This window comes from Ailuropoda melanoleuca, chromosome 3 (genome assembly GCF_002007445.2).
Source record: "Ailuropoda melanoleuca isolate Jingjing chromosome 3, ASM200744v2, whole genome shotgun sequence".
Classification (NCBI taxonomy): domain Eukaryota; kingdom Metazoa; phylum Chordata; class Mammalia; order Carnivora; family Ursidae; genus Ailuropoda; species Ailuropoda melanoleuca.
Genome location: NC_048220.1, coordinates 84,406,421 through 84,434,395, shown reverse-complemented (window position 1 = coordinate 84,434,395; position 27,975 = coordinate 84,406,421). Strand labels below are relative to the sequence as shown.

The 27,975-nt window shown below is 51.0% G+C and overlaps 1 protein-coding gene across 2 annotated transcripts in view; it reads left to right on the top strand.

The window, feature by feature from the left end:
* Positions 1–8,242: 8,242 nt before the first annotated feature.
* Positions 8,243–27,975, top strand: part of HRH2 (histamine receptor H2) — a 56,357-nt gene continuing 36,624 nt past the window's right edge. For both annotated transcript variants that reach the window (XM_034656722.1, XM_034656724.1), the window contains exon 1: positions 8,243–8,351. The gene's annotated coding sequence lies outside the window, so the exon portion shown is untranslated. The remainder of the gene's footprint in view (positions 8,352–27,975) is intronic.

Sequence of the window (27,975 nt, the reverse complement as noted above, 5' to 3'; positions counted from 1 at the left end):
CCTGTGAATCAGGAACGCTGATGGTCCCTACTTGACACATAAAGAAACATAAGCCCAGAGACATGTGACCTGTTCAAGGTCACAAGCCAATGAATGGTGGAGCAGAGCCCTGAATCCAAGTCTGTCTAGCTCCTATGTCTCTGCTCACAAGCACTACAACAGGTGATAGGATAGGACATCAAGACATCAGATCAGTAGGGAAAAGGTGGCTTAGTTAACCAATGGTACAGAGAAAATTATTTGAGAGATTATTAACTTGATTTTAAAAACAAAATTTGAAATGGATTAGGTATTTAAATGTAAGGCAAACCCATAAAAGCAATAGACAAAATAAAGGGAAATAGATCAGATATTTAAATGTGAGACAAAAACCATAAAAATAATAGAGACAAGAAAGGGAGGGAAAGGTTGACAATGTTGAGTTGAGAAAGGCCTTTCTCAGCAGAACACAAGGGCCCATAAAGATACAAGAAAAGATCGATGGATCTAACCACATTGCAGTTTGAAACTTTCTTATGGCACAAGGCATGGACACAAAGACCAAAGTGAGAAAATATATTCACAGCACAGACAAAGCTTGATATTCAAGGAACTCTTGTAAGCCCATAAGGAAAGGAAACCAGTCTCCTAGAAAAATGGGCAAAGGCCATGAACAAGCAACACCAGAAAAAGAACCAAAGGGTGCTGGGCAGGTTGCTGGCCCCACACACTGGCCCCTCTGAAGGACCTGCTTTCCCTCTGGCCTCCTGAGTCCTATGTGCTCATTTGCTGGCCTGAGACCCATCAGATCCTCTCTCTTGAAGATCTGAATGGAGAGATGAGTTACAGAGCTTGCAATCAGGTGGGGGAAAGTTGAGCTGAATGGTCACCTTAGGGCAAGGCCAGAGTCACTGCCACAGAGGTGAAGCCTCAAGTCAGACATTCTCACGAGGGAGGCAAAGTGACAAATTGGGAACAACTAAATGTCCATCAATAGGAGATGGACTAAATAAAAGTATAGTTCATCCATATAATGGAGTATCATTTAGGAATTCAAAAGAGTCAAGTAAATCTTTATATACAGGAAAAATCATCTGGTTTTTATATTATACAAAACTCTATTTTTAAATTTATGTCTATAGTGTGTGTGTGTCTGAGTCAGACTACCTGGGTTTGAATCCTGGCTCTGACATTATTAGCCACATGGCTTTGAGCAAATTACTTAACCTCAATTTCTTCATTTCTAAAGTGAGAAATAACCATATCAGCCTCAAATGGTTGTTTTATCGAGGATGAAAACCTGTATTATCGTACAGCCATGTTAGGAACATACTAAGTACTCAGTAACTAGTAGCTCCCATCATCAGCATCCTCCACAGAGCAAGAAAACCAGAAGGATAGACATCATACAGTTCCTTGCCGGTACTCTGAGAGAAGGGATGGGGTGGAGATGGCAGTATGACTGTGACTTCCTCCACTGCCCCATTAATTCACATTGTCGTCATAGACAGGTTTTCTTTTGGAAACTAGAAGAAAGCCATGAGGAAGCTTTCTTTCCTAAGTGGAGGAGCTGATCAGTAAAGAAGGAAAGAGAGTGGAGCAGATGGGCGGAGAGATGCAGTATCCCTTCCTCGGTCCCCAGGGAGTGAGCAGTGAAAGAAGTGACCAGAGAGCGAGGATGGAGGGCGTCACTTTTCAGAGGGCAAGGTGGTGATCTTTTTCTGAAGTTGCTTTGTGTTCTTACCAAAAACAAAAAACAAACAAACAAAAAACCACCCTCTTCCATTTTTTTTTTTTTTACAAATAAGTGCCTAAAAAGTATTTTTATGCATAGATAGAAGTCTGGAATGAGCTATAGATCAAATTATTCATAGGCTTATCTCTGGAGGAATAAGATTTCAGGAAACTCACTTCACCCATATGGTTTGAAATTTTACTACAAGCTTTCTTACTTTTAGAATGAGTAAAAAATAATAAAAGTATTTCCATTTAGGAAAAAAAGACAAATAATATATGGTTCAAACATTAAGAACTTGATAAAATATTTCGTCACTTGTGGCAGATGCCTCTTCATGGCCAGGCCAGCACTTGCATTCCCAGCCCTCTTCTCCTTGCTTGCCTCCCACTATGGAGGCTAGAAGGGCCACAAGGTCACTTGTGGCCAGGGGTGGCCACGTGGTTGACCGGGGCGAGTGAGGCCAGTGTGGAAGCCTGCTGAGGGAGACAAGTATCACTGGCTCCCTCCCTTCCCCCATTCTTCCTGCCCCCACCCCCAACCCAGCACCCATTCTGTGACTCGTTCACCGGCTTGTAAAGATGCGCCAGGCGAAGAAGGCTCTGAAGAGGCCGTGGGACCCCGCTGGGAACTTAAGGTTGAACTTGCACAGGAAGATACTACATAGGTGTGGCACAGGTGGAGAATAGAGAGGAAAAACGTCCCAGCAGAGGAAAACTACCTGGCCGTGCTCTCAGAGGACAAGAAATTGGGGATGGGGTCGTATTCGTGCACATTCGTGGACTTCCTCCTTGACTCAGAATGTGTTCAGCTGTAAATCATAGAAACCCTGACTTAAGGGGGAGGGGGCTTACTCTCTCAGAAGTGAAAAAGTTGACCCAGAAGCCCTATAACATTAGGTTTTGAGTCCATTTCTTTATAGTTCTCACAGTTTTTCCCTCACGGTCACAACATGGCTGCCTCTGCCCCGGGATCAAAAGAAGGAAGTAGCCGAACAAGCAGGGGAAGGTGTGCCTGTCTCTCCTGTCATAGGAGGGAAAATTATCACTGTACCCCCCAAATTTCCCCTTCTCATTGGCTGAACCAGGTCACATGACAATCTCCATCTGTAGCAGAGGCTGGGATAGCACGGTGGAAATCACTGTTGTAGACAACAGCAGGGCCCGCTGCCCTCCACCCTCCACCCTCCACCCCCCCACCCCCACCCCCACGAATCAGAAAGGAGCTTCCCAAGCATCTTTGGCTGGGCCTCAGGCTCACCTTCTGACCTTCACATCCAAACTCCTTGCCTCTTGGGACTCTGATTAATGACCCAGCCAGGCTCCCAGGGTTCAGCTGAGCATGATTCCGAAATCTAGCTTTCCCTTCATTCGGGGTCCTTGTGCTCTTACTTGAGTCCCAGGTCTGGGCTACCTGTATCAGCCAGCACATCCTCCAGCTGCTCTTAGGAAATCCTTCCATTAGGAAATGGCTAATAGGTCCTATTCTATGCACTAGTCAGGGTTCTCCAGAGAAGCAGAAGCAATAGGATGTGGATATAGAAAGATACATTTTAAGGAATTGGCTCATGCCATTATGGAGGCTGGGAAGCCCGAAATCCATGGGGTGGGCTGGCTGGCTGGAGACCCAGGCTAAATGCATCATTTCCAACCTTGGGCTCCACAGAACATTCTCCTTTTGGCTAGTGGAGTGCCCCAGGAGAGTAGACTGGTTAGAAGATGGGGCTTTGGAACCGGTCCAATGAATTCCCCAGACGGCTGTGGGACCTTCGAGAAAACTCTGACTTTCTGAGCTTCAGCTTCCTCGTCTGTAAAGGGGTGATGAGGGCAGGTAATAATAGCATCTTCCTCACAGGGCTGTGGCGAGAATTATTTGAGGTGATACATGCAGGAAATCCAGCACAGTATACAGAAGATTATGGATATTCAACAAATTGTGTTCCCTCCTAGCTCGTAAGCCAGAACTGGGACGTCTAAAATGTTGGAGACACTGCGCGAATAGCCAAGTCTGGGGTCTCTGGAGTCGCCGTGGTGGGGCAGGAACCAAGTGCATCCATCAGGAGACTCCCAGCCCCATGACCTTTCCAAAGCTTCTCTCAAGACTCAGAGCACGTGACGGCCAAGAAACGTTACACCCCACACAGCCCAATCACAGTCTCAGTCGCCCTACCGCAAACCTAGAGCCACCCCAGAGCCCAGGACAGAGATGAGAAATAACTGATGACAAAACCCAGTGGGTTTTGCCGGAATTTTCCGCAGACCACTTCGGTAAATGTTATCGTTATGCCATGTCATTCGTTATCTTAATTGTTGCAATTTTTTTTTTCAATGTTAAGCTGTCAGACTTGGCAGAGATTACTCATCCAAAGAAGGCACGTTTTTTTTTTTCTTCTATTTTGGTCAAATTGTGGTTTGGGTTTCCTCAGAATAAGAAGCTTCTTCCGTTTCCTTTGAAAGGTGGTTTTTTATTAAGTATTCAGAGCAAGGAGAAAATTTAGGCTATCAGATCCCAAAGCCTCTTGCAAGGTGGGGTGCCTCTTAGTTACAGTGATGGCTTCCTAGATGATCGTGTTCAGTACTGTCCAAAGGTTTTTCAGATCTAATACAGAACCGGAAACTTTTAGAGCTGGAAGGGTTTCCCGGTCTGTGGGGGGACCAACCATGAATTGACTCCAGCAATCCAGTACTAATTTGCTTTATAGTGTATAAGGGTATCACTTCCCTGCTGAAATCCTTCCTTGGCTCCTTTTCATTTAGGAGGCAATCCACTCACCTCACCATGGCCTTGCACAAACACCACCTCCAAACATCATCCCTCTCCCTCCCTCGCTCATCCGTGATGAACTTCTCCCTGCCTTGGGGCATTTGCACTCACTGCCCCTCCTCCATGGCGTGCTGCTCCCTGCTATCGTCCTGTAGGCCTGGGCTCAGGTGTCATGGGCTAAGAAACTCCTTCTCCAACCATCATGAACAAAGCACTGACTGGGGTCTCTGGAGTAGCCGTGGTGGGGCAGGAACCAAGTGCATCCATCAGGGGACTCCCAGTCCCCTGACCTTTGCTTTGCTTCCTGGTGGCAATTACCTCTAACTGAAATTATCTGCCTTGTTCGTTGTCTTTTTTCTCCTCACATTTCCGATCCTTGCCTATCTGGTTCATTGCTGTATCCCAGAGTTAACCGAGGGCCTGAAACATAGTAGGTCCCACCGACACGTGTTGAATGAATGAATGAATTTAATACCCATTTCTTTTTTTCATCTGAGCCTCATCTCAACTCTTTGAGGCAGACATTGCTGTCATTCTTATTTAACGGTCAAGGAAATGGGCTCAGAGATAGGAACTGATTCTCCCCAAGGCCCCTTACCTAATTCATTGCTTTGTTCCAAACCCACCCCAAAATTTACGGACTTAAAACAACAAAGATGGATCATTTCTCTCAGTTCTGTGGGTGAGCTGAGTGGTTCTTTTGCTGACCTTGCCTGTGTGCACCCACGTGGCTGTGACAGCTGGGACAGCTGGCTATCTCTCGTGTGTGGCCCTTCATCCCAGACGTCTTCATGGCCTGGTGGTCTCAGGGCATTATTCTAAGACACTGAGAGCTGAAGCACCAAGGCTTCGTAGGGCCCAGCCTCAGGAGCCACCCAGCACCACTTCCGCGGGGCTCTGTCAGTTAAAGCCAGTCATGGGGCGCCGGGGTGGCTCAGTCAGTTAAGCGTCATGATCCCAGGATCCTGGGACCGAGCGTGCTCAGCGGGGATTCTGCTTCTCCCTCTCCCTCTGCTGCTCCCCCTGCTTGTGCTCTCTCTCTCTGTCAAATAAATAAACAAAATTTAAAAAAAAAAAAAAGCCAGTCACGAGGCAGGCCCAGTTTAGGGGAAGGGATACCTCTTGCTGGGTGGTGCTGCCATATTGCAGAGGCCCTTGGGCCATGTTGTTGTGGCCGTCTTTGAAAATCTCTCATAGCTAAGGAGTACGGACAGGCTTGAATGGACCTCTGACTCAGTGAAGAACACCGAGGCACCACGATTACCCTGCAACATCAAATGAGTCCAGAAATCCAAATGGCCTACAAGGAATTTGTCTCTTGAGGACATTACGTGCCCGCTGGGAGCGGGGTAAGGGTCTGGGACTTACACTCGGGGACCCAGTGTGATAGGGCAGCCTCTCCCTGAATTATGGCCTGAATAGACCCAGTCTCATGACCGAAGAAAGTGACACAGCAGACTTGCTCTCCCAGACCCTCCTGCATAGAAGTGCCACAAATCACCCTCACCAACACATCCGTGGCCAAACAGGTCACAGACATAGCATCCTTTCTCTGGGAGGGGACCGAATATAAGTGTACCGTCATCTCACCCACGAAGAGCCAATTTCCCGTTTCAGATCCTTAAAAAAATTCTTTACAGAGTCCAAATCTGTCTCATTCTATTTCTACCATTGGTCCAAGTGCTGGAGTCTCATCTGCTCCCTCAGAGAGCCCTTCATAGAGACAGAAGTTGCTGGAGCCTTCTCTTCTCCAGGACACACATCCCCACCTTTCCAGCCTCCCAGCCCCAAAACCTGCCACAGCTTCCATTGCTCACAAGGTCAAGTCCAAACCCGCATCCCTGAGGTGTCCTTAAAGCCCTCCCCCCAGCCATATGATTTCTGCCGGCTGGCCCACCAGGCAGCTCCCTGGATGCCCCAGGCTAGCTGATGCTCTTCACCTGTCTTCACGCTGTTTGCTGTTTCCGCCAGCCCTGCGGCCCTCCCCTCTTCTCCACTCCTATCTCAAGACAACCTTTTTGCCCCTTGGCAGGGTCAAGCACTTTTTCTTTTTTCGAAACATTTTCATTATCGTATTTATTCATTCAGTTATTCGACCAGCATTTGTTGGGCATTTATTAGTATGTGCCAGCTACTGTTACAGGCTCCGGGGAGACACAGGGAACGAGACCAACAAGATTCCTCCTCCTTCACTGGTTACATTCTGGTGAGGTCAAGCAGACAGTAAGCATTAAAACAAAAAATTCTAGATATCGGTAAGTGTTTTTATGATAATAAAAAGGGATGATCCGAAAAGCACTGCGGCGAGGAGGTAACTACTTTAGGTAAGATGGCCAGGCCATATGGCCTCTCTGAGGTTTGAGCAGCCAGCAAGATGTGGGGGAAGAGCAATCTCAGAATAAGGAACCGCCAGTGCAAATGGCCTGTGGTATGATCCGGGGCAGCCCATTCCGGGCACAAGTAGGAAGCAGCCAGGGCTGAGGCACACGGAGTGAGGCAGAATGTAGTGAGACCTAAGATCGGATCACACTGGCAGTGATAAGGAGCTTGGATTTTATCCTAACTACAACAGGAAGTCATGGGCGGGTTTGAAGCAGGACATACAGAGGCATGATCTGATTTACACTTTTTTTAGAGATGACCTATGTGGCTTTGTAAATTGTAGGTGAGCAAGCCGGCTTGGAGGCTCTTGCTGTCCTTCCAAGATACTGGGGACCTGGATGCGTGGCCTACCACATCCTTCCCAAGAAACTGTGACCTCAGAGCTCCAGAGGACTGTGGCCTTAGTCTGCATCTCAGCCTGTGGGCACAGGGCCAGGCCCATAGTGTCCAAATGACTTAGGGGGCACGCCAGGCATCATTAGCACGCCTCAACACGTAGGCCCAGCTGGGCCAGCCTCCTGCTCTCCTTTGCCAAGCTTCCGCGCAAACTCCCTTCCTCGTATCAGGCTCTCCAAGCAACTAGGGGCAGCCCATCTGACCACCTGCCTCTCCTACCCTGGGCTGACTACCGCAGGGCTGGCACAGCGCCCTTGGCCATCCTGCCTGCCCAAGCTCCCTCCACCCACGTCTGCGTGGTTAGTTAGCACAGCAGCCTGGACGTCTTGATAGTTAAGAGATAGGTTTTCCCATCTGAGCCCCCATTTTCCATACCCAAGAGCCCCTTTGCCAAGACCCTTCTCTCTAGCTCTTCTCTTTCTCTGTCCCTTCCTCCAACTAGAACAAACCCTCTCTGGGGTTTTCTGAAGTTCCACTGATCCCAGAATTATCCAGGCTTTTCCCAGGAAATGAGTCCTTTTTCTCCTGTAGTCTGATTCCAGGAGCGGGGTGCTGGGCACCCATGCTGAGGGGGCCACCTGATCTGGGCCACAGCTGGGAGTCCCCTTCCACTCCTACCCCCTCACCACTGGACACTGGGCCCCAGACAGGGTGGAGGTGGACTGGAGGTGGACCGAGTGGGTGGAAGTGAGGGCGGAAAATGAGAGGAAGAGGGGTAGTGTGACGGAAAGAAAGAGGAAAGGGTAGCGTCAGAGCCAGAGACAGAAGGAAAGAAGGTCTAGGAGAAAGTGGGGGAGCGTGGGGGACAGGGACCGCGGGGAGGGAGCGGAGCGAAGGGAGAGAGAGCGCGCTGTGCACGGAGGCGGGAGGAGAGAGGCTGAGAAAGAGAGGGGAGCAGGAGAGCCCGGGAGAGGGACGGGAGGGGGGCGGGGCGGCGGAGAGCGAGGAGGAGCGAGCTGGGGGCGGAGACGAGGAAGTGGGCGCGGGGCGCGGGCGGGGTGGCCGCTCCATCCCTGCCCGGAGCGGAGCCGGTGCGGGCGCAGGACGCCGGCGAGCCCGGAGCCGAAGCCGGAGCCACACGGCGCAGCAGCTCAAGGTAACGCGGCCGCCGCCTCCCCACGGGGCCTCGGCTCGGGTGGGGTCCCCGCCGCCGTCGTGACCCTGACCCCGAGTGCGAGCTCGGGCCCCGCGGCTCGCCGACTGTGCCTGACCTTGGACGAGTCTCTCCGCCTGCGAGCCTCAGTTTCCTTCTCTGTGACCCGCGGGGGTCGTGCGCGCGCCAAAGGGGCGTTGCAAGGAGGGGATGCAGCCCGGTTCGAAGCCGTGCTCTGGGCGCGGGGTCCGGTGTATTGTCCCCTCTGCCTGCGTGGGGGTGGATTTGGCAAGTCCACTTGCACCGAAAGAGTCCCTGTTTTGACCCCGGCTCTGAGCGGTGGCATTTTTCTAGGGGCGTTGTGTCTGCGGGAGGCTGGAGCGACATTCTGCTTAAAGAAAGCCACCCGCTGGGGGTGGGCTGGAAGGGGCTCGGAGTTCCTCAGGGAGCCCAGGCATCTGGCCTTCGTCCTCCTGGGCTGCTGCCCTATGCCCAGTAGCAAGGACGGGCAGCGCTTGCCTGGACTGATTTGCCTCTGGGATGAGCTGGGCAAGTGGCCTCATCTGGGAATCCCAGTTCGCTGACTTAAGTAATTGCAGTTGACCTTGACCATGTGAACCTCAGTTTCCAACCCGGTGAAGATGGGTGAGGATACTAATGGCCTTTTGAGAAGGTTCTGAGGCTAGGCAGGTGGGTCAGGAAAGTACCTGCTGGCTGTGGTGTCCCCCCATGGCAGCTGTCATCCCCTAACTTCAACGGCCAGAGTCCTGGTTCTCGTTGCCTCCTGGGAACTCTTTTGTACGTGGCCTGTCCTCTCTGGTCTCCTTTGCCAGAGTGGCCAGTGGCCCGATTGGGCGTGAAGCAGGGCCCAGGGAATTGGGGTGGGAGGCAGGAGCCCCTTCCACTCCAGACACACATCCGGATGGTTCTCTGAGACATGAAATCTGTAAGATGACAGTTTCTGCCTTGAAAAACTCCTGGTGGAATCTCTCTGAGCCTCAGTATCTTATTTGTAATGGGAAGTTATAAATTCAAACTAATGAGTTCCCTGTCGCTGGAGGTTATAAAAGGCAATGGGATAGATTACGTTTATTGACATCTTTGACTGTGAGATATGATGAGAATTGAATGGAACAAGAAAATAACATTTCTCCTGCACTTGCTCTGCGCTGGCCTGGTACTTGGTGCATTGTGCATACAGTGTGGGCTATCATCGCCACAAGAATCCTGGGAAGCTAATGCCGTTAAACCCCAAAATTACAGACAAGGAAACCAAGTCTCACAGGGGCAAATGGTTTCCACATGGTCACTGGTAGGACGTGCCTGTGCTGGGATTGGTCCCAGATCTGCGTGATTTCAAGCACTCCTGATGGTACCACACCGGCTCCAAAATCTGACCGTGGAAGGTGTTGAGCATGGGACCTGGCACCTGGCTGGGACCCAGTCAGCACTGGTTTCTTGCTCTGCGTGTAATTGGAAGCTGCTGTATAAACACGAGGAAGTGAGTCTGAGTCTGGCAACGGGGTTCGGGCACCTTTGCCTAGTGATTTCTCTGGGGATCGGGAAGGAAGGTCACTAGTCAACATCACGTAGGAAACAGACATCAGGCTGGCCCCCCCGCCCCCAGCCAGCCAACTTCTCTTCCCCTATCACCTTGTCCCAGTTAACCTCATCTCTCCATTAACACTGGCCTAGGCTGCTTCTCCTTTTCGTTCTCCATCCACTGATGACTAACCAAACTGACTTTCCCCACTGATGCATCCACGGTGAAGACAAGGCCAGCTGTGGTCCATCTCCCCCAATGTCCACAGAAGGGGAAACAGGATTAAGTCACAATCCCAAGGATTTAGCTCAGCCTTGCGGAGGAAATCCCTGATGATGGGAAAATGGATGCCTCGCTGTGGGAAAATGGGTGTCCCGGCAGGCTGGAGAGGTTCCTTTGCCAAAGATATTTTAAAAGAAGGGAGGACATCCAAGTGAAATGACGGGAATATGAACGAAGTTTTTTTCAAATGCAAAGATATTCATCAACAATCAGAGTGCCTAACTGTCCGGTAGGGGATCAATTAAGTAAATTATGGGACAGCCATGTGGCTACTAAAAATGGAGAGTTTTTAATGAATGAGGACCTGCTTATGCATGAGCATATCTAGGGTATGGTCACAAATCTGTGGCAAGCACTTAGAAAAAAGACTGGAAGGAAATAGACCAAAGAGTGTTAAAAACATTTGCCTGTGGGTGGCAGGATTATGGGAGATTTGTTCCCTGACTCTATAATTTCTGAACTTTCCATATTTTATGTAATATTCTCATTCGTGGACATAGAACTGTCTGGTTTCTAGGGACAATATAACCCACCACTCCCACCTCCTCTTGGCCAGCACCCAGGACAGGGCTTGCACAGGGAAACTTACCAGTGACAAGGCCACCTCTATGTTGAATCCTGGGAGTCCCCTCAGAAAAAAGAAAGAATAGTAAATTATTATTACCAATAGTATCTGACATTTGTTATGTTTTTGCTCTGTGTTCATGATAACCCTACAAGGTAGGTCCTATCGATATTCCTATTTTACAGAGAAGAAACCAAGAGTCAGATAACTCAGTCACTTGCCCAGTGTCTCACAGCAGTCAAACCCAGGCCATCTGGATCTGGAACCTACACCCCTCCCCAGAGTCAGGAGGGGTGGACAGATGAGTAAGCTCCCATTTGAGCTCTAATCCCAGAAACCCTGGAGGCATCGCATCTCTACACTTGGCAGGTGAGGCAAAGGCTCAGTAGCGACCTCCAGAGGGCCACTCTATGCTTGAGACCCAAAGGTACATAAGGTGCCATTTCTACACAGCTGTGGGGGAGAGTGGTGTGAACACAGCACGCTCAGGGCTATGATGGGGGTTTAAGAAACTGGGAAACTTTAGAGAATGAAGGATGAAGGCTCCCCAGAAGAGATGATATGGGAAATGATTCTGGAAGGATAAGCAAGAATCCACCAGCTAAGCAAAAGAGGTTAGAGCAGTGGTTCTCCACTGGGGTGGGTGTAGTCCCCTAGGGGGTATTTTTGATTGTCACAGCTGGGGTAGGGGGATGTGCTGACTTCTAGCGAGTAGAGGCCGGGGGGGCTGCTAAACATCCCGTGAAGCACATCCTGGTGCCTCCGCAACCAAGAATGATCCTGTGCAAAATGTCAACAGTCCAGAGTTAAGAAAGCCTGGATAGGAAGAGAAGGACATTCCCGAACAGGGATCAGCCTGTGCAAGGCATCCCCAGACTGTGCGCTGGGCACTCTGAGCCTGCGATGGCGCTCTTGGCTGCCTGGCCAACTTGCTGCCCCTCTGCCCCCACCAGCAACCAGAGTGGTCTTTCAAAACAAAATTAAAGCTTTATAGAGACGTAATTCACACGCCATACAGCTTAAGCATTTAAAGTCTACAAGTCAGTGGTTTTCAGCATGTTGTGCAACCAACACCACAATCTAATTCCAGAACATTGTCATCACCCCCAAAAGAAACTTTGTACCCATTAACTGTCATTCCCCAATCCATCCCCACTCCCACCCAAGGTTGAGAACCGCTTATCTATTTTCTTTGTCTGTAGATGTACCTATGCTGGACATTTCAGATCCATAGAATCATAATACCTGGCCTTTTGTGTCTGGCTTATTTCATTTAGCATGTTTTCAAAGTTCATCCATGTTGTGTGCAACGTGTATCAATGCTTCATTCCTTTATATGGCCAAAATAATACTCCCTTCACTGATGCACCACATTTTGTTTATGCATTCATTAGTTGATGGGCATTTGGGTTGTTTCCACTTTTTTGGCTATTATGAATAACGCTGCTATGTATATTGTGTACCAGTTTTGAGGACATATATTTTCATTTTTTCTGCAGATATACCTAGGAGTAGAATTACTAAGCCATATGATAATACAATGTTTAACTTCCCAAGGACTACAAGAGTGTTTTCCAAAGCAGCTGAAACTTTTTTTTAAAACATTTATTGATTTATTTGAGAGAGAGAAAGAGCACACAGGGTAGAGGGGCAGAGGGAGAGGGAGAGAGAGTATTTTTTTTTTAAAGATTTTATTTATTTATTTGACAGAGATAGAGACAGCCAGCAAGAGAGGGAACACAAGCAGGGGGAGTGGGAGAGGAGGAAGGAGGCTCATAGCAGAGGAGCCTGATGTGGGGCTCGATCCCAGAATGCTGGGATCACACCCTGAGCCGAAGGCAGACGCTTAACCTCTGTGCCACCCAGGCACCCCAGGAGAGAGAGTCTTAAGCCGACTCTGTGCTGAGCTTGGAGCCCGACGTGAGGCTTGATCTCATGACCCTGAGTTCGCGACCTGAGCCAATCAAGTGGGATGCTTAACCGACAGCGCCACCCACGTGTGCCAGCTGCTGAACCTTTTACATCCCCACCAGCGGTGTATGAGGATTCCAGTTTCTTCTCATCCTCACCAACCGTCATTACCCAACTTTTGGATTCTATGGTATGACGAGGTCTCACTATGGTTTTGATTTGCATTCCCCTGATGGCTAATGAATTTGAACATCTTTTCAGGAGCCTGCTGGCCATTCGTATATCTTGTTTGCAGAATTGTCTGCTCAGATCAGTGTCAACACTCCGCAATGTTGTTCCCTTACGCAGACTAAAATGCAAACCCTACTGAGGTCTACAAGGCCCTACATGATCGTGATCCAGCCCTGCCTTCAACTGCATCTCCGCTCACTCATCCTGCTCTGACCACGCTGCCCTCAGAATGGCAAGCTGGTCCCCACTAAAGTCCTCCGCACGGGCTATTTTCCCCTGCCGGACTGCCGTGTACATAGCAGCCCTGGGGTCAGCCTCGGGGAGGCCTGCCCTGTCTGTTCCGTCAATTTCAAGGCCCTCCTCCCCAGGCCCTTGCTAGCACTTCTCAACTTTTCCTTTGATTTTTTTTTTTTTTTTAACTGTCTGATAAGATCTGGAAGAGCTGGGCTCCAGGCATGACTACACCTTTCATCACCGTGTGACCCTGGGCAAGCCACTGTTCCTCCCTGGGCCCCAGCTGCTCCATCTGAAAACCAGGCAGGGGCACACTGGCTGATCTCATAGAGCCTTTCTGACTCTGTCCTTCTTTGATGCCAGCTTCTGAGTGACAGCGCTGCCAGGAGGGCGCGGGCCTGGCACCGTGGCAGTGAGGGAAAGGTGGCTGGAGCCAAGTTGGTCACAGATTGGAGCAGGCGGCATGACTGATTATCGCCAGCCCCGTGGGGACAGTCTCCAGGAACATGTGGCGGCCTTGACCTGGTGCCCAACCTCCAGGAACAGCAGGAAGAATTGTGAACAGCTCCAGCCGGGACTGGATGCCTCAGCCACTTTCCGCTTGGGAATCACCCACCTTGGCTGCAAGAATAAACTTCTAACCTCCAGACCTGCTGCCCTGGGGGAATCAGGACAGGATTCCCAGAGCTGGAGGTAGAGGTGAATGGGGAGGGTAGCAGGTAGACTGAAGAGCATTCCAGGTGGAGAGAGAGGCGTACAAAGACATAGAGCCACAGAGTCGCAGATCCTCCAGGTACGCTCAGGGCATGCAGGACAGCTAGGTTTTGCCGAGGACTGAGGGGCAGTGGCAGGTGGTAACAGAGGCGTTGACAGGGCAGGATCCCGCAATGCCAAACTGAAGAGTCTGGACTTTGTCCTGTAGGCTGGAGAGCTACACAAGGATTTTAGGCAGAGGATAGAGGTGACCAGGTTGTGTTTTCTAAAATGCCCTTTCCCCAGATAATGTGGAGGCAGGTGGGGCTGACGAGAGAGCGGAGACCTGGAATAGTCAGGACAGCCCTGCTCTCGCCCAGGTGAGCTGGGATAAAGGCTGGAACACTGCAGCTGGAGAGAAGGAGACAGATTTAAAAGCTTTTTGGGAGGTGAAAGCACGTGAGAGGGATGTGGGTTGAAGGAGAAAGCGGAGTCTAAATAATGAACAATGCAGGAACAGCGGATGCCAGCCTCCTGGGGTGCTGGCGACAACAGAGATGGCACAAGGAGCTGGCGTTCCACAGTCCAGCTGCCTGAGGGATGGACGGTAGAGGCAGCAGCAGGAGAGGGTGATCCCAACCCAGGGATCGGGATGTGCAAAGGCACTGGGGTGCGAGAATATGGAGAGTGACAGGAAGGATGAGACTTTCTGGCTGGCTGGTGCACAGAGGGTGTGATGGCAGAAGAGGAAGGGAAACTGAGGCTGAAGAGGGAGGGAGGGGCAGAGACACTGCCATCAGAGGGCTGCTAGAGCCCAGAGCAGGAGCCCAGCTGCAGCACCACTGACTGTCACTGCCTAAGGCAGAGCGTTCACTCCCCACGAGAAGGCTGGTTGCTAGGGTTAGTCAGCCTCTCCTGGACTCCTTCCCACATGTGCGGGGCAGAGATGGATGGATGTCAGCCCGATTTTCAAGCAGAAGGAAGGCAAACTCCCCTGAGCAATTGGCCAATGAGTTTGATGCTGATCTGGGGCAAAATTCTCAAAGCAATCATGAAAGAGGGTGGGTGGCTAGAAAAGGAAATAAATCCTCGGGGCTGACCTGGCTTTCTGAGGACTCCAGCAACATGCTGAGCTCCTAGCCTCCACCTAGCTGGTGGAGGACTTTTGCAGGGAACCATAAGATACTAGGGAAAAAGAGGGAGAGAGAGAGAGAGAGATTGCATTGAAAAGCTTGGATATTTTATTTTATTTTATTTTATAGCCAGAAGATTTCATTTAAAATCCAGATTTCCAGCTTCTCTAAGAATGCGGCCATCTGGCAACACTAGGCCCATAGTGACCACAGTGACCACCCCTCTGGCCAAGACATGCCTCCTCTTTCTGGGTCACCATGCCCACACCTCTGCAGTCCCACAGCAGGTGTAGACAATTTATACTCGGCTTACCTGGTTCGGGGAGGCATGCAGCTTCCTAGTGTTCCCTTACCCAGTGGTCCCTAAACTGGCCCTGGGAGCATCATTCTTCAGGTAGGCTCCGTGGGAAAAATAAGTGTGGGTGTGAGCCCTGGGACTTTATTTGGCCTGGTGGGAGCCCTGCAATCCCCAGCCTCTCTCAGTCCCAGCACAGGCCGATGGGCTCCATCAAGTGCACCATTAAGACCCTGTACTTAAGCACAAATTCGGGTTTTTTTTCAGTAGCAACTTTAATGCCCACAGAGCCCATTTGGGAAAATACTGCCTTTGCTAAAGATTTATTAGATGGTTATGCTTTCTTTTTCTTTTCACTTTCTGATTAGAGAAAACATTCATGTGGTCGGAAGTATAATATCTGAAGGTGCACAGGGAGAGCCTCACTCCACCCCGGCCCCCATCTGCCCAGCCCCCAGCCCAAAAGAGGGGGTCACTTTTGTTTGCTGTGATGTATCCTTCCAAATTTTCTTCATGCATTATATAGATATAGACACATATTTTGACATAAGAGGAGTACAGCATACGCAATTCTGCGTCTTTGTGTTCTTTTTAGACACTGCAGAATTAATTCTCAATGTAGGAAAGTTTGAATAAGGAAATTTGGAAGAAGACAGTGGTAAGTCACTGTACCGGCACCCAAAGAAAACCATTATTACCATCCAGTCTGCCCTTCTAGACAGAAATGGTAGTTGTTTTTCTCTCCCGTAGGTTAACAGGGCAGGAGTTCTTAGTTATAATCGTTTCCTAGATACCATTTCAGTCTTGCTATTTTATTACTCAAGATAAACATTTTCTCTTATTCTTTCATAGTTTCCAAAATGTGATAGTAATAGCTATCAGGATTCCATTATGATGTAATTTCTCCACCAGTCTTCTAGTTTGAAACACCTGGAAGTCGTTCCCAGCATTCAGCTGTCATAAATAATACAGTGAAACCTGCGGTTCCTTCTGCATCTGGGCCGGGCTGAGTGGACGTCTCCGGAAGCCTCGCCCCCAGATCAGACACTGAAGGGTCAGGGGTGGTCGCCCAGGTCAGGGGCTAGGAGCTGAGGGTGCTGCTGGGGGAACATAGCTAAGGAAGGGGACGTGCTGAGGTCAGGGAAGGAGAAGGGACAGGGCAGGACAGGGCCCAGTGGGGAGCTGGAGGAGGACAGGTTCTGGGTCAGGCATTGTGCTGCGTTCACACCCACTGAACGCCGACTACTGGGGCTTTGCACACCTTTGCCCATTTCTTCCTGACAACAGCCAGATAATATAGAAACTACCTCATTTCCATTCTGCCCGTTGGGGCATCTGAGGCAGGGAGACAACACCACGCCATTGCTTGCCGTGGCTGCGGAGAGCAGCGGTGGGGGGTGCTGGTTCTAGAAGTGCCTCGCTCTTAAGCCTGCAAGCCTCTCGGCACCCTTGTGTGGGTGAGGTTATTAACCCCATTTCACAGGAAGGGAAATTGGGGCTCCAAGCCAAGTCTCCTGGCCGGAGTGGCCTCACTGGTAGGTAGCAGAGCTGGGGTTAGAACGCACGGCAGCTGCTGGGGGGGACCCTTCGTTTCCCTGGGGCCGGGAGGCCGAGGTGAGGGTGGGCTGAGGAGCAGGCCGGGAGGTAAAGCCTGCTAACCGAAACACCATCCCCACTGGCCTGCCAGGCTGCCCTGCGCTCACCAGGAGCCGCCCCTGCACCCACACTGTCCCTGTGGAGACCCACGTGGTCTTGCAATGCTCATTTCTCCTCCCCGTCTGGCCACCCGGGGTGCCTTGCCTCCCAGAAAAGGCAGGACTCCCGCGTGCAGGGTTTCCGAGAGAAGAGCAGAGAATGGCCACGGGAAGGGAGTGACACTTGCTTGGGCGCCACCTCACTTCTGGTACCATCGCTTAGTGTCCCATCTCGTCTTCCGAGCACTGCACGCTGCAGTATCGTGCCCATGTACAGATGGAAAACCGAGCCTCGGAGAGGTTTCTGGCTCCTCTCCACTGCACAGTGGTGGCTTCCTGCGTGAGCCAGATGTTTCCTCAAGGGTGGGGCAGGCAGCCCCGGGGTCCCGAGGTGGACTTGGGTGGTCAGCGGCACAGATGTCAGCACGCAGCCCATCCTACGGAGAGAGGATTCCCTTTTCAGTGTCCAAGGGAACAGTCCCTCCCTGTGTCCAAGGGAAAGTATCCGTTTGGTGCCAGTCCGTCTTCAACACCTGTCCAGGCGGGCCGGTCGGCCTTTCTGACAAGGAGAGAGGCTGGCTCTTCGGGCAGCACTAGCCATGGGGGATGTAACATCGGTTAATCGCCACATTAATTTTCAGGGTGACCTATTTGAAGAAAAGTGATCCTGCTGGTTATTGCAATGATAAAACAATTCCGTTTACAATAGATCCAACCACTTTAAAGAAAAATATTAAGTGAAAAAACAGGACTGGTATATTGTGGGTTTGGCAAGAATCCTGGAGGTGGTGCATGAACGAATGATGTTTAAGAAATAGAGGAAGTGGGGGCACCTGGGTGGCTCAGTCGGTTGAGCTTCTGCCTTCGGCTCAGGTCATGATCCCAGTGTCCTGGGATTGAACTCGCATCAGGCTCCTCGCTGGTGGGTAACCTGCGTCTCCCTCCCCTCCCTGCTCGTGCTCTCTTTCACTATCTCTGCCTCTCTCTCTCAAATGAATATATAAATAAAATCTTTAAAGAAAAGAAAGAAAAGAAAGGAAAAGAAAAAAGAAAAGAAAAGAAAAGAAACACAGGAGGTGTGGGATAGGGGGTAAGCTGTCGGGAATGGGAATCAGAGACGGCTCTTTCTGACTTTGACCAGCTGTGTGGCCTTGCCTCGGTGGTTGGCCTCTCTGTGCCACATTTGCAAAACAGCGTAATAGTTAGTGACTTCCCTGACCGCTCCGCAGCGCTCTCCTGCGGGACCCGAAATGAGGCCATGGGCCTGTGGGAGGGCCATGGAAAGTGGGAGAGGACAGAGAGGATTATGTAAGATAGCCAGTGTGTGCATGTTCCCGACAAATGCCGTTTGCTGCCGCCATCGTTAAGGTGAGCCGGCGGCCGCAGGAGCAAGCTGCACCTTGTCGGAAGGGCAGCACCTGGAGTGAGCCTGGGAGAAAGCAGCACACAGACAGACAGAGATCCCGTGTTGGCAGGGGCAGCTCCGGTGCCCAGCTCCCGTGGCGGCAGTGGCCGGAGGTGGGGGGAGGTGATACGGCGATGGAGATGATGGTGGCGAGGGCGCTGATGGCAGCGGTGACGGGCAGGGCACTGGTGGCCCTGATGATGGTGAGGAGTCCAGTTGGAGGGCCCGAGGGCTGTTTGATCATAAAGAAGCAGAAACTCAGGAGAACAAGGAGCTCTGTCGAGCTGCCTGGAAAAGGGGACTTTGTTCTATGGGGCTTCAGAGCTCTAAGGAACCTACAAAAACGTCTGCAAACTCGTACAGGCACACACACACACACACACACACACACACACACACAGAGACACACACCAGATCTAAAATACAAAAAGAAAACCACAAAATTGCAAGTAATAAATGTTTAATTGCCCATCTACAGTTGTGCCACCATGACAGCTGGTCAGTGGCAGCTCATTATACCAAATAGCTAAGTACACGTTCTCTTTTCTTCGGAATGTGCGTTTATTACAAGGCATTTATCATGCAGTAGTGTATGCCTCCAGAACAAAGGGTGTGTAGGGCTCTATAATGTCTTTAAATGGCTATGACTGGTTGGCAAATAATTTCCGAGATAGTAAGTCCCCCATCATTGGAGGTATGCAAGGCAATTGGGGCTGACTACCTTTCAGGGATGCTGTAGAAGGGCTTCTTTACCACGGGGTGACCACTGAATGTTGTTTCCACCCAGAACACTCCTATGTTGTTATTTTGGGAGTTCATGATTCCATCCTTTCCACCCCCTCTACAAATGCACGCATAAAGTTGTTGGAAGAAACCTTTGAGATATTCTAAGTCCATCTCCTCACTTGTCTGCTGAGGAAACTGAGGGTATGGAAATTGTTGGAGGTAACACAGTCAGTCAGAGTCATACCGGGAACTCAAACTCAGGGTCCAAATTCCCAACCCTGTGTCCTCTCCACGCCATCCCTGTCCCCCCGGATGGCAGAGGTCTGGGCCCCCCTGCAATTCAGGTCTAACTTCCCTCAGAAGATCCAAGGCAGAATTTTCATTTGGTCCAGTCCAACTCCGGCCCTGAAAAGCCCTTCCCCAGGCCTTGCCCACACCTGCCAAGCCACTGCTGGCCGTGGACTTTGGCCAAGTCACAATAGCACCATAAACCTCAATTTCCTTACCTAGAAGATGGAAATGAATAATGGAATCCACATAATAGGGTTATTGCAGAGATTAAATGGGATAAAGTATATGAGGTACTTCGAACATCGCTTGGCACCTTCAAAGTGCCCAGTAAATGGGATATTTTATTGTTACAATGGTTGTTTTCAACATGCATTTAGTCAATCCAGTAAGTATTAATTGAGCCCTCATTAAGTGCCTATCAGGGAACAAGACAGAGTGGATCCTGGCCCTCATGGCACCCACGTTCCAGTGGGGAGAGAGAAATAGCGAACAAGTATAGGGAAGCAAGAAAAACANTATTAATTGAGCCCTCATTAAGTGCCTATCAGGGAACAAGACAGAGTGGATCCTGGCCCTCATGGCACCCACTTCCAGTGGGGAGAGAGAAATAGCGAACAAGTATAGGGAAGCAAGAAAAACGCCAGGAAAAAAGTGTGCTCTGTGGAAAGCCGAATGGAGGGATATGATAGAGGTGAAGAGAGCTGCTTCGGGGGGTCAGGGATGGCCCCTCTGTGGAACTGACATTTGTGCCAAGATTGGAACGTGCGGGTGAACAGCACGCCACAAGCAGAGCCCCAAGGAGGAGCGAGGGGCATGCCCTCCACACTGGAGCGAGGTCAGCATGGCCAGGTGTCCCCTGAGGCCTCAGGCATGATGTAGACCAGAGAGGCGGGGCGAGGTGTCATGGTACAGCGTTGGCAAGAGAGAAGGGAAGCCAGTCGAGAGTGGTCACAAAAGTCCAGGCAAGAGATGATGCTGGCTTGAACTGACCCTGGGATGGCGGCAGAGGCCAAGGAAAGCAGCCACATTCTAGATGCATGCATTTCAGATTCCCCGGGCTTGCTGGTAGGTTGGATGTCAAGGGTGTTGCCTCAGTATTTAGCTGAGCACCTAGGTGGATGAAAGGGAGGCAGGGGGTGGAAAAGAGAATCAGGGGTCTCCCCCAGCCCCACACTTCCCAATTTTACATGCACTCTGTGCCCACGATATCCAGGATAGGCAAATCCAAAGAGCCAGAAAGCAGGTTGGCAGTTGGGAGGGAGCAGGACAAGAGGCGACGGCGACTGACCGCTTGAGGAGCGTGGAGTGTCCTCTCGGGGAGATGGACATGCTTTGGAACCACAACGTTGTGAATAGACCAGATGCTGCTGAATTACACACTTTGAAATGTTAATGCTCTGTTATGTGGTCCTTACCTTAATTGAAACAAAAAAGGAAGGAGAGATAAAGACTTTCTCAGACAAACAATAACTAAGGGAATTTGTTGTCACCAGATGTCCCTTCAGGTCCCCACATCAACCGTTAGCAGAGGCCAGGCAAACAGCGTGGGGTCTCTCACTGATAAGGAAACACGTCAACGAGAGCGGGTCGCACAAACGCTCAGGGAATGAGCTGGACCAGATGTGTGTCTTGGACACTCAGAGGCTATGGCCCCAGGCCTGCTTCCGTGCCCTGCCTGCGTCTTTACAGCTCTGTGCCCTACAGGTGACCTTAACCTCTCTCAACCTGACTTTCACCATCTGTCAAGCACAGATAATAATAATCTTGGCCTCACAGAGATGGTCAGCTAGCTGTAGGTGCTTAGCAGGTGGAAGTGATCAGTGTCCCAGCTTGTGGTCCCGGGTGCGGACCTCAGTGTCCCCCTCAGTGAGATGCCAAGGTGATAGCATTCGTCGTAATAGAATGTCCACTTTGATCCCACTGCCCCATTCTGGGCTGAGGAGTCAGTGGGACCCTCCCCAACCTGTGCCAAGTGGCCCCAAATTCCAGAACCTTCGGATCTGTTCACCTCTCAGCTCGTACAGAGGGGCCCCACCAAGGGGGCTGCAATGCTGGGAATAAGACACACTTGAGGACAGAAGGAAACACAATCCCTGGCTTTGGGCCCCTGGAGGAAATGGAAGAGGAGACCAAAGCTCAGATGACTGGAATCCAGGACCTTTCTCTCTAAAGAACAGCCTTGACCAGAAGCCTTTTCCTGCCCACAGGGCTTTGACCAAGGTCCAGCCCACTGCCGGGAAGGCGTTAGAAGTGTACAACCACAAAGATGAGAGACTAACATTAATGCTATTGCAAAGAAGGAATCACACCACCTCTTTGAAAAGCCCAAATGGTCATTTCTTTCTCTACAGGGAAAGATAAATAGGGAGTGGCCTGCTACAGGGACTTCGGAGTCTGTCACACGTGGATTCAAATCCTGACTTTTCCACTTAACGGCGTTGAGACTTTGGGCAAGTTCCTGAACTTGTCTGAGCCTTGGTTCCTGCATTTGTAAAATGCAGAAGCAATTTCTTACCTCAGGATGTTGTGGTAAAGCGTAAAGGAGATGATGTTTACAGAGAGAGCCCGAGGCCTGTTGTGAAGTAAGAGTTGTAGACATGCTGACGAGTAACATCGTCCTCACTGATGGTTGGCTGACTGGGATCAGGAGGGCGTGTTTCCTGGATCATCTTCGACCTGGTGATTAAAGTTTCAGTGGCTTTCCATTGCCTTCAAAACTAAGTCCAAACTCTTTTTTTTAAAAATTTTTTATGTAAATTCAATTTAGTTAACATATTCTGCATTATTAGTTTCAGGGGTAGAATTCGGTGATTCGTCAGTTGCATAGAACACCCAGTGCTCATGACATCACGTGCCCTCCTTAATGCCCATCCCCCAGTTAGTTACCCCATCCGCCCACCTCCCCTCCAGCAACCCTCCCTTTGTTCCCTATGGTTTGCCTCCCTCTCTGTTTCCATCTTATTTTATCTTTCCCTCCCTTCCCCTATGTTCCACTGTTTTGTTTCTTAAATTCCACACACGAGTGAAATCATATGGTGGTTGTCTTTCTCTGGCTGCTAAGTCCAAACTCTTTAGCTCCATCTGCAGCTCCAGCTTCCCCTGGAGAATCAGCCAGAGAGGTTGGCGGAGGCCAGATCCTACAGGGTGTGGCAGGCACGGTCACCTTATGCGAACAGCAGGGAAGCGTTGGAGGGGCATGGCATGACCAGGCTGACTCCCAACCCTGTGCAGTGATTGTGGGGAGAGGACGGTCCCTGAGGGCAACGAGTTTGGAGTGGAGGATTAATTATAAGGGGGCTCCTGGACTAAGCAGACTGAGCTCCAGCCCTGACCTGGAGCCCTGACCAACCACACGGCTGGTCCTGCTCTCCACATGATCGGATCACCCAGCTTCCAGCCCTCTCTGTGGTGTTCCCTCTGCCAGGCGTGCTCTGCCCCTTCCGTTCTCCACCTGCTCAACTGTGTGGCTGTAGGTTTTGAATCGGTGACACAGTCCCAAGGGAAAAAGACTCAAAAGGTCCCAAAGGGCACAGAGTAAAAGAAGCCTCATGGGACACCTGAGCTGGCTGAGTGGGTTGAGTGTCCGACTCTTGGTTTCAGCTCTGGTCCTGAGATCAAGCCCCATGTCGGGCTCTACGCTCAGCATGGAGCCTGCATGAGATTCTCTCTCCCTCTCCCCCTCCTGCTCGTGTTCGCGTGCTCTCTCTCTCTCTCTCTCTTTTTCTCTCTAAAATAAATAAATCTTAAGGAAAAAAAGTCTTTCTCCCACCCTTGGCTCAACCCCCAGGTCCGCAGAGGAAACAGCCCCCTTCTAGCAAGTCCCAATACCCTTTCTGAGGCAGTCCCAGGTGGATGCGTGGGCACACACACATTCCCCTTTCCTAGCCTACTCGGCGGATGTTTGGAGACCATCCCACATGGGCCCAGACAACCTACTCAGTCTTTTTGATGGCTTCGTTGCTTTGTGTCCTCTGCCCTTTTACACCATTTCCAGCTTTTGCTAACACAGTCAGTGCTGTGAGGAGTCACAGGACAAGTTCCTAGAAACACCACTGCTGGGTCAGGGGTCTGAGTGTTCTTAACATTAATGGGTTTTCCAGGCTCACTAAAGCATGCGTGCGCACGCACACACAGCTGTCACCTGCCACCAGCCACAGAGCCCAACTTCATTTCTCCAAGTTCCCACAGCCCCTTCTTGTCCCCACCACGGCCCCTGCTACCCATCCCTTAGCTTTGTCTGAACTGCGGGGGCTGGGACCCACCATGGCCACTTGGTTTCTATCCCCGGGCCCTGGCCTGACAGCTCGCACCAGGCTCCTGGGTGATGGTAACGGGGAGCCCCAGAACTCCGAGCACCTAACAGGCACTCAGCCTTTCTTAAGTGGAGCTGCCTCTCGGCTGGCATCTGTAAGTGGGAAGAAAGGACTCCCAGGGAAGACCAAGGTCATTTCCATTCTGACAGACCGGCTGAGCCTCGGTCATGTTTGCTCAGCACCCCATGGGGGTAGGGCCAATCTGGAGCTTGCAAAGTCTTGTCTGCCTTCCTTAAGGAATGAAAGTTGCCCCACACTGACAGAACTCCTGCATCTCGGGCCCCTCTGGGACTACTGACAGGGACAGAGTTCCTGAGGGCCTGCTGCTGGGGCAGCTTTCTAATGCCCTCAACACCAGGTACCTAGGACATTTGAAACGGCCAATTATAGGGGGAGGTTCTAAGAAATTATGGCTCAGAAAGAGACTGAACTACCTTTCTAGAACCCAGTGACTTCTGTCTCCTAACCTGTGGTGATTCCTGGGGGTGGTCAGCAGGGCCCAGCTCAGGCCCACCCCCACTGCCACAGCCCGCCTCCTGGGAGAGACCGCAGGACAGCAGGGCAGGGGCCTCTTCCTGCCTCCAGTCACATCACCCTTCGCTTACACTCCCCCTCTACCCCTGAGGCTTCCCATGGCTCTGGGGTTAAAATCCACCATCTCCCTCCTGGTGGAGCTTTTGTGCAGAGCTCTTCCATGTCTGGAACCTGCTTGTCCCCCATTTTCATTGAGTTTCCATCTGTTCCGGTGTCTCAACTCACATAGCCCTTCCCTAAGAAGCCTTCAGTAATCCCTGGANGGCCCAGCTCAGCCCCCCCCCCCCGCCATTAGATAATCTTTTGGCTCCCTATACTTTCCATTTATATATAAAACTCATAATACAACTGTAATTAAATGAGCAATTCTACAGTGAGTTACTTAATGTTTGTCTCCCCCACTGTACTAGAAACTTCTGGATGTGTCTGTCATGCTCACCGTTGCTTTGCAAGAGCCCAGCACAGTGTCTGTACCTGGAAGACACTCAATAAATATATGGAGTGCTCATGAATGCTATTTCCTGACTGTATAGCTTAGACAATACAGATAACATTTGGGGAGGACCTACCGTGTGCCAGGCCGTAAGGGTTTTACAGACCTTTACTCTGCATTTTCACATCCACCAAGTGAGGGAGGGCTTATTATTTCCAAATTTTACAAATGAGGAAACTGAGGCTCAGGGAGGTGGCAGTAAAGTGCCCAGGCTGACAAAGCTATTAAATGGCAGCCCTGGAATTAGAACCCAGATCTGTCCAGAGTCCTTGCTTTCAGCCCCAGGGCTCTCCTTCACTTCTCTGGGTGCCGACCTTTGCAGAATAAGGATCAAATCACCCCCTTCACAGGATTGCCTACTGGGTCACCCAGCAGGTACCTGGCATACAGGGGTTGTCTGAGGAATCCTGTTTTCTTATCCTAGTGTCAAGTATTGCTTGGAAAACCAGACTCATCTGTCAGGCCCGGTGAGCGCCCCAATCAGACAAGCCTTAACTGATCCCCCCCAGATTGCTGGCTGCTTGCACAATACCAGCTCCCTGTGCCTGGAGCTTAGGTACTTAAACCTTGAAAGGGGAACTTCATTTCACTTCCCAGTGAAAAGGGAAAAGAAAATGCTGGACTCAGTTTGATAAAATCTGAAAGGGAGGAGATCGGAGCCCCTAGACTCGTGGCTTTTCTAGAAAGCCTCAGCCCTCTAGTTAGCAAACAATCTACCACCAGTGGCATTTCTTCTGGGGTTTTGTGTGTGAGGAATAGTGAGAGGGAAGTTGAGGCACAAGGCAGGCCTGGGTTTGCTCTGGGCTACACCTATGCCGGTGGGGCGACCCTCGACCCTCCAAGCCCCCGTGCCCTTTGTGCTGCATGGGAGGAATGAGGGAAATAATATTCTGGATCCCAGCCACCACAGCTCAGTTCCTGGGGACACACATTCTGATGATGAATCACCAAGGACCCCCCGGGAGGAGAGTTTTCCTGGGGCACCAAAAACCCAGGATTCTACCCGGTGCACCCCAGAAAGCCCGAGCCAGTACCAGAGGGGGTACAAGGGGGAGGTAGAAGTGAGAGGACGGAGCCAGTACCCCCAGAACCCTTCCTAGCTGGGATAGCAGAGGAGGCCAGGTCTTACAGGAAGAATGAAGGCTTTGCCAGGCAATAGAAGGGAGGAGGGGCATTCCAGACAGGCAGAAGAGCATATGCAAAGGCACAGAGTCAGAATGGGCCTGGCGCTTTCAAAACCAGAGGAATGAAATGCCCCGTGTTGTCCTAGGACACGAAAGTGCACATGGCAGGCAGGAGCTGAGATGAAAGAAAGAAGACAGAACCGGGTCACGAAGAACCTTGAGTGCCACATCAAGGATCTAAACTTAGAGACCAACCAAAGCTAGTAATGGAAAGCGGATCAGACCTCCCCCGCACAGAGCCCAGCACGGCGGGTCTAAAACACATCCGAGAGTGCAGTGAGTGCCCTGCTCACGCTGCGCTGGGGAAGCTCTTGAGGGCTAATTGGCCAGCATGGCCTCATGGAGGCACACGGTGGGGCAGACTCGGAAAGAGCCCCTGCTCTTTGTTATGGCCGCGTCTGCCGGGTGAAACCGCAGGGAAAGGTCAGAAGCCTCCCCAGGAGGCCGTGGGGAGTACGGGGAGTACGGCAACCCTGAGCCAGTTCTCCAGAAGGTGCCTTTTGAAAGGCTATTAAGACAAAGATGAGAAGAGGAAGCAGTGGGACACGTGCGGCTGTGACATCCACGGTCAGCCTACAAGATGGAGGGGAGGAAGTGGCTGAAGCCTATGTTAATGAATTTCATGTGATTTTCACACACACACACACAGAATGGAGGTGAACAGACGATTATCTAATCTTCATGGACAGTTGGATAAGATCTATTGTATATTGTGTTGTTTTTTCAACTTTTTGCGTGTGAAAATTTTCACCATAAAATGCTGGGGGAAATAGGCCCATTTTCATGTATCCATTCAGATACTAACCAGACTCACTGAATCCCAAAGTGAGTACCCATATATTTCCAAGGTGGGGAAACCACACACACACGCACGCTCACTCACACTCCATGTACCCTGTACTTCACCTGTTATATAGACGACAGAAAATGTTGGCTGGATGGGTGGGTGGACGGGTGGGTGGATGGATGAATGGATGGGTGGATGAATGGGTGGGCGGGTGGATGGGCGGATGGGGGTGGAGAGAGGTGGGCAAGACCCAGGCCCTGCGGGGAGGGCAAACACAGAGCCATGTTAACACTGCAAGGCAGCAGGTGCCGAAGTATAACCCGGTACAAAGTACAGGGGAGAATGCTTCTGCCTCCAGGCATTCAGTAAGGCTCCAGGGAGATGGAGGTATTTGAGCAGGGCCTTCAAAGGAGAGTAGTCAAAGTGAACACAGGGAAGAGCGGGGCTGCGGGTGAGGGAGACAGCAAAGGCGGGAGTGAGGAGGTGTGATACGTTTGGGGGGAAAGTCTGGGTTAACTGAATGGTGAAGTTAGGGGACAAGTACAGGGTTGTTTGTTGAGATCCAGCTGGAAGGATGGGGCGAAGTCTGATCCAAGCACAGCCATTAAGACAGGCTGAAGGGGTGTGAGCTGAGTTTGAATCCAGGCTCCATGGCCATTTGGGACGTCACTTGGCCTCCCTGAGCCTCACTCTTTCAGATGTTAAATGGAGCAATGATTGCCCTCACTCGTGGGTTATTATGAGGATGAAATGATGTTTCACATAATATGTGATCTCACCCTGCCCAGGACGATTCTACAGTAAGGATGCTCCGTGATCTCTCGAGCCAGCCCCCGCTGCTGGTCGCTCCGGTGGTTTCCGCCTTCCGCTGCTTGCAAACCTGTCACAGATGCCCTTCATAGCCCACAGAGGCTGTACTGCCACAGCACAGGTCCTCGTAAAGAAGCAGTGCGGTCTAAGTGACCCAGAGGGGTGTCCTTATACAACAAAGGAATAGGGAAACAGAGTTGCTCAGTAAGGTGGAGAGCGTGTCTGCCTGCGTACACACAGAAGCCCAGAGCAAGCGGGAAGGCCCCCATAACACCGAACTGCCAGCAACAGTCACCTTCCAGGCATGAGGGCCTCCCGTGTGACAGTGCAAACAGTCGGCCTTTTCTGTATCCCTCAGGATACCGGGTTTGCTGCAATAAGTATGACATCGCCTTGGAAGTTCGAAAGGAAGATTCGAGAACGTGTTTCTATGTTATCTGTGATGATGAAAACAGTGACAGTGACCTCGTGGTTCCATGGCCTCTGAGGCGGTCCCTCTACCC